Source organism: Mustela putorius, unplaced genomic scaffold, assembly GCF_011764305.1.
Source record: "Mustela putorius furo isolate JIRA1106 unplaced genomic scaffold, ASM1176430v1.1 tig00000929_pilon_pilon_pilon, whole genome shotgun sequence".
NCBI classification, from domain to species: domain Eukaryota; kingdom Metazoa; phylum Chordata; class Mammalia; order Carnivora; family Mustelidae; genus Mustela; species Mustela putorius.
The window spans coordinates 6,030,124-6,037,635 of NW_025421520.1; positions in this window are offsets into that span (position 1 = coordinate 6,030,124).

Below are 7,512 nucleotides of genomic sequence, written 5' to 3' on the forward strand. Positions count from 1 at the left end.
TAAACTAGAAAGATGGCAATGTTAAGAAAATCATAAGGAGGTAAAATACATTTATAATACTATACAGACTGTGTAATTTTTTTCAAGTTTTTATTCACAGGTAATTTTTAGGGTATAGGTAATCTCTATACCTTACATGGGACTCAAACCCACAACCCTGATAGCAGGAGCCACATGCTCCAATGATTGAGCCAGGAGATGCCCCACACAGTGCTGTACAGTATGTATTTTTTTTTAAAATTTCGCATCAAAGTGGACCCACGCCGTTCACACTAACATTGTTCAAGAGCCTACTGAACATCCTTCACATTGTGATTCTCTCTCGTTAAGCCTGGTCCACACGCAAGAATTACGTGTTTGTGCCTTTCCAGGAGAGGAAATGGCGGGTCGCACATAGATGTGAGTAGGCAGGGCAGTAAGGGAGTGTGGGCTGCCCCCAATTCACCCTTCTCTAAGGATGGCCCAGTAGTGGCAGTAATGACCTAGGAAGGACATCAGTCCCAAAGGGGAAGCTGTGGATAAAACCAAAGCAAGCTGAGGCCCACAGTGAAGCTGGGTGACATTCAGGCACCAGGTGATCCTACATAAGGACAGACTGGAAGCCTCTGGAAAGATACCCGCCCTGACCCTAAAAACATAGTGGGATGGAGGCTGGGTGCCTGGCCCCTACCATTCTGTAGACAGGGGCTATAGAAGTGGCAGACCCTGGAGAGGTACAGGGTCGTCTCCAGACTTCTCAACTGGAACCATGGATGTCAGAAGGGAGGGACAAAGCATTTTTCAAGTGTTGAAAGAAAAGGACTGTCAACCCAGAATTCTGTTGCCAGAGAAAATGTTCTTCAAGAATAAAAGGGGAATCATGGCATTCTCAGGTGAAGGAAAACTAATTAAGGGCATTTGTCACCAGGAGACCTTCTCTAAAGGACTGAGGAGGATTTGAAACAGAAAGGAAACAATAAAAGAAGGAACCTTGGAACGCCTGGAAGAAAAAGTACCAAAAATGAGTTCTAATTATGTTTGATGATGGAAGAATATATCACAACATCGTCTGATGTGGCTCTAAACTTATGTAGAAGAAATAAATTTAGGACAATTATATTGTAGACAGGGGAGGTTCAGTGTTGTAAAGGGAGGTTAAGTTCATACACTTCACTCTAGCTGGTAAAATATCACCAACGGACGGTGGCAAGTTTATATATAAATATATATGTATATATATATATAAATATTATATATTTATTAATATAACCTAGAACAACCTCTAAACAATTGATTAGCTTTTCAGAAAGGGACACTTTAAAATAGCGTTTCTTTTTGAAAAACTATTTCAGTGGTTGTTCTAAGTATTATAGTGCAAAAATAGACACATAGATCAACAGAACAGAATAGAAAACCCAGAAATGACCCCACAACTGTATGGTCAATTTATCTTTGACAAAACAGGGAAGAATATTCAATGGAGAAAAGACAGTGTCTTCGACAAATGGTGTCGGGGAAGCTGGACAGCCACGTGCAGAATGAAAGTGGACCACCGTCTTACCCTATACACAAAACTAAATTCAAAGTGGATTAAAGACCTGAATGTGAGACAGGAAACCATCAAAATCCTAGAGGACAACACTGGCAGCAACCGTTTTGACATTGACTGTAACAATGTCTGACTAGATCTGTCTCCTGAGGCAAAGGAAACAAAAGCAAAAATAAACTACTGGGGGCTTCATCAAAATAAAAAGCTTCTGCTCAACAAAGGAAACAATCAATAAAAGTAAAAGGTAACTGACAGAATGGGAGAAGATATTTGCAAGTGACATCTCTGATAAAAGGGTAGCATCCAAAATATAAAGAACTTATAAAACTCAACACCCCAAACTGAATAATCCTGTTAAAAAAAAAATAGGCAAAAGACATGAATAGACGTTTTTCCAAAGAAGACAGAGAGATGGCCAACAGACCCATGAAAACATGCTCCATCGTTCTCAGGGAACTACAAATCAGTATGACAATGAGCGATCGCCTCACACCTGTCGGAATGGCTAAAATCAACAACACAGGAAACAGCAAGTGTTGGCGAGGATGTGAAGAGAGGGAAACCCTCTCACTCCAGGTGGGAATGCAAGCTGGTGCAGCCACTCTGGAAAACAGTGTGGAGGTTCCTCTAAAAAGTTAAAAATAGAACTAGCCTGACTCAGCATGCTAGGTAAATGCTAGGTATTTACCCAAGGAGCACAAAGATACTAATTCAAAGGGCTACCACACCCTGATGTTTATAGCAGCATTGTCAACAATAGCATATATATAGGGCTCATATATATAATGGAATATTACTCAGCCATCAAAAAGAATGAAATCTTGCCATTTGCAATGATCTGGATGGAGCAAGAGAATATTATGCTAATTAGAATAAGTCAGTTAGAGAAAGACAAATACCATCTGATTTCACTCGTATGTGGAATTTAAAAAACAAAACAAGTGATCATAGGGGAAAAAAAGAGAGAGGAAAACCAGAAAACAGACTCTTTTTTAAAAAGATTTTATTTATTTATTTGACACAGAGAGAGATCACAAGTAGGCAGAGAGGCAGGCAGAGAGAGAGGGAGAAGCAGGCTCCCCGCTGAGCAGAGAGCCTGATGTGGAGCTTGATCCCAGGACCCTGAGATCATGACCTGAGCCAATGGCAGAGGCTTAACCCACTGAGCCACCCAGGCGCCCCCAGAAAACAGACTCTTAACTATAGACAGCAAACTAATGGTTCCTGGAGGGGAGGTGTGGGGGAGGGACACGGGTGATGCAGGTGATGGGGTTAAGGAGTACACTTGCGACGAGCACCCGGTATCGTATGGAAGTGTCAAATCACTAATTTGTACACCTGAAACCCACAGTCCACTGTATGCTAACTACTTGGAATTTAAAGAAAAACTAAAATAAATGAATAAATACAAAAACACTATATTAAAATCAAAATAGAATTATAAAAGTGTTCAGTAACCCACAGGAATGTAGAGGAGAAAATAAAGATGTGAAAACATGGGAGAGAACAAAGGAAATAACCAAAATAAAAATGGCGGACTTATGCCCTAAAACCTCAGTAATTAATTCTACTAAATGTAGGGATCTAAATTAAAAGGTAGACACTGAAGAGTAGATTAAATCATATGACCCAACTATATGCTGCTTCCAAGGAAAGTAATTTCAGCTGTTACTGTACAAACAAGCTGAAAATAAAAGGATGAGAAAAGATAAATTGTGCAAATATTAAACATGCGAAGGAGAGAAAGAGTGGCCATATTAGTATCAAATAAAGTCTCCTTCAGAACAAAGAAAATTACCAAAACCAGGGATGGACATTAGACAATGATGAAAAGGTCAGCCCATCAAGAAATAAAGCAATCCTAAACGTGTTGTTTCCAAAAACAGAATGGTGGAACACGTGAAGCAAAAACTGAAAGAATGGAAAGAAAAATTGATGCATCCACAATTCTGTTCAGAGACTCCATATCCCTTTCTCAACCCCTGACAGAGCAGCGATGAGAAATGAGCAAGGTTCGAGGAGAATTGGCCCCATAAAACCATCAATCAGCAGGATCCTACTGATATTGATTGAAACAAGCAGAGCGGACACATCCTTTTCGGGTACACACCCAACACGGGCCTGGACGGACCACATCCTGGGCTACAAGACAAATCTCAACAAATACAAGAAAGTTGAAACTCTATGGAGTGCATTCTACGGCCACAATGAAATCCAGCCAGTAATCAGTCATAGAAGGTACCAGAAATGTCTTCTTCTCTGTGCTAGCAGCTTCACGACTCCCTAAACCATCACCAGAATCTGAGCAAAGCCCTTATTGATGTATGTCCCTCCCGTGTCAAAGTCTAAGGCTGAAAAGGGACTTTGCTGCGCTTGGAAGACACTCAAGACTCTGTCACGAAGGATGGAAAAGTAAGTGGTAAAAACTGATTTCCTCTTTTTTTCTACCCATTGCCAAAGCCAACCTCCTTTTTTTTTTTCTTTTTAAAAGATTTATTTATTTATTTATTTGACAGAGAAAGAGAGAGAGAGATCACAAGTAGGCAGAGAGAGAGGGGGAAGGGAAGCAGGCTCCCTGCTGAGCAGAGAGCCCGATGTGGGACTCGATCCCAGGACCCTGAGATCATGACCCAAGCCGAAGGCAGCTGCCCAACCCACTGAGCCACCCAGGTGCCCCAGCCAACCTCCTTTGACGTTGAAGAGAAGAGGGGAGAATATTTTCCCTACTGAGTATGTGTCCAACACTCACTCCTCTCCACCTTGCGTGGAGATGACTTTGCTCAAGAATGGACGAATGGCCCCCCTCTGCCCATGTGCTGGCTTAGCCAACCTCTGGGCATGATCAGCTCAACTGTGTCATTAAGCCCCTTGGTGAAAAATCTGAGAGTGGCTGCCTGGTCTGGGAAGACACCTTCCAGGCTGTGTGAGAACAGGCCTTCCAGGATGCCGGGCACACCGCGGCTCACATCCCTGGGGCACCGGTGACAGCCTCCTCCGTCCATTCCCAGGATGTCAGGGACTCCAGCTCTCTCCAACACAGAAAACTGATTTTTTGACAAGAGCGGACCCTGAGGCCGGAGAGCTTAGATAGCATATACCAGGCCCCTGTGTGTACCAGACCTAGAACCACCGTCTGAGTCCTTCAGTTCACCAGTAGCCTCTAATGTTACAAAGTTTGCTTGGGGCCTCGATGAGGAAGGAGCACAGCATAGCGGCTGTGTACTAAGAATGGACGCAAGATTTTGCATTATACAAGTGCCTTCCTGCGCAAGAGCACCGGGCCATCAAACGCAGAAATACGGCTGCGTTCTTAGCAGAAAACTTCGGACATAGTATCTCCGGTGAAATCAGTAACTTCTCAAGCAGTTCTAAGCAAAGTCCCTAGTGAAGAGCCAACGTGGGACTGACTTTCAGGACCCCAGCTGACAAAACAAGTCCTTGCGGTCCACCTGCACGAGAAGACGCCCAGAACGTGAAACCACGAGAGCCAAGTAATGACCCCTTACGGAAAACCGCTCCGAAAAGGCAAAGGAAGAATAAGGTCAAAAGCCGCAAAGCAAGACCATAGCATAAAACATCTCTCAGCCCACATCACAAGAGCCAAATAACTGGCAGAGACGAGCAAACAGCCAGAAACAAGCACAGCTGGAGAAGGTTCCAAGAGAGACGCCCCTCTGCAAGAGCTGAGCCGAGTCTTTTCACTGTTCATAGAAAACGAGCGGGAGGCCAAAAATCAGTGCAAACGTGTCTTCTGCTGAACTGGATGGCGCTCCCTGCACATTTTTGGGTCCACACTCGATGTTTGCCTAAACTTTATCCAATATTCTGAATATGTGGGAAATTTTTTAATTTTAAATTAAGTTTATTAAATTGACTTTTCCAGGGCGCCTGGGTGGCTCAGTGGGATAAAGCCTCTGCCTTAGGCTCAGGTCATGTTCCCAGGGTCCTGGGATCGAGCCCTGCATCGGGCTCTCTGCTCAGCAGGGAGCCTGCTTCCCCCACTCTCTCTGCCTGCCTCTCTGCTTACTTGTGATCTCTGTCTGTTAAATAAATAATAAATAAAATATTTTAAAAATAAATAAATAGATTGACTTTTCCTACCATTCAGTATAATGCAGGACAGGGTTGCTGGGTTGGGGGAGGGTACTAGTGAGGGGCTTTTGTTCATCAAAGCTTGGCAGACTGGAAGAGAAATGCCATTGTTGTCCAGGAAGGGACAGGATCTCATATACATTAGTAAAAGCATCTTAAAATTTTTTTTTTTAAAGGGAGGAGAGCAAAGCGAAGGGAGCGATCAGAATGAGAGAGGAAGGCCGGGAGCTCACTCTTGTACTCGGCACAGCCCAGTACAGTTCCTAGAGTTAAAAACAGAAAGAAAAATCTGAGTATGAATAATTGTGTTCGAAGACAGTTTTTTAAAAAGAAACACTAACACTGCGTTTTCGGCTTTCAGGGGGCATAGCCTGAAACAGAAACAGTGCATAATTTCATAGAAATGAGGAAACAGAAAAGGCTGAGGGAGAAGTGAGGGGAACTCAGAAATAGCAGGGGGCACTGGAGCCCTCACGCATTATGCAATGACGGGCTGGACCAAATGTAACCATTCACCAAGGAGTGGGGCAAAGCTGACTGACGTCTGAGTGACAAATTAAAAACTGTAGGCCTTGGACATATCAAGTGCTGGAATGTGACTTAACAATAAGGAGTTCCTGTCACCGAGGATTTTATAATGTACTTAGATATAGAGGCAAGAAATAGGAAGCCGTGGGTCTGGGTATGCAGAGAATGTCACGGAATGAAACAGGAGAGGCGCTTAAGTCAGCCTTGGCTCGGTCAGAAAACTTTACTCAAGAATATGAGGTGTGGGGGACGCCTGGGTGGCTCAGTGGGTTAAGCCTCTGCCTTCTGCTCAGGTCATGATCTCAGGGTCCTGAGATCGAGCCCCACATCGGGCTCTCTGCTCAGCGGGGAGTCTGCTTCCTCCTCTCTCTCTGCCTGCCTCTCTGCCTACTTGTGATCTCTCTCTCTGTCAAATAAATAAATAAAATCTTTGGGAAAAAAAAAAAGAAAAGAAAAGAATATGAGATGTAGGACACCTGGATGAATCAGTTGGTTAAGTGTCCGACTCTTCATCTCAGCTCAGGTCTTGGTCTCAGGATAGTGGGTTCAAGCCCCGTGTTGGGCTTCTCGCATATGAGATATAAGATGGATCTTAAATCTAAGTGATGAGTTGGAGCGGCCATCCACAGCATGCGTGTGTGTCTGGGGAGGAGAGGAGGGCTGCGGCAGGAGGACAGGACCCTGGGGTGTGACCATAAGAGTAAGAATTGTGAGCGGAGAGTTACATGGAGGCCATAGAATAAACATCTTTGCTTAAACTACCAAGGAATTTGGACAGTTGTGAAGTACACCATGATTGTATTTCTTCCTAGTTTATTGAGTGTTTCATCATACATGGGTTTGGCTCTTGTCAAATGTTTTATCTGTACCTATTGAGATAATCATGTCCTTCATTCTATTAATGTGATAAAACACACTGATGGATATTTACGCATTGAACCAATCTTGTATTCCCAAGGGTTAAATCCCAGGTATACATATTTCTAGATGGTCCTTACTTCTCATGGTCTACACTTCTTTTTATAAGTTGTTGTATTCAATTTGCTAGTATTTTGTTGAGGATTTTTGTCTAAGTCCAGTTCTTGGCGTGGGCCTCAGTGGAATGTGTCACTGTTTCCAATGTAGGTAACCTGGGGAGAAAGGGGGTGAGTCGCCAGCGGAGTCAGCAGTGGTGCCCACAAGAACCTCGTTGCCCAGAAGAAACACCGGAGGTGTTTGGCGGATGTTCCAGTCCCCAGTAGACATGGCAATATTGAGAACCTGAAGACTTGGTGACCAGTAAGTCTGAAAATCATGCCTGATGATAACAGGGCCTTCCAGGCAGTTACTCAGCAGAGGATTCATATCAGGAAAAGAAGAAAAGC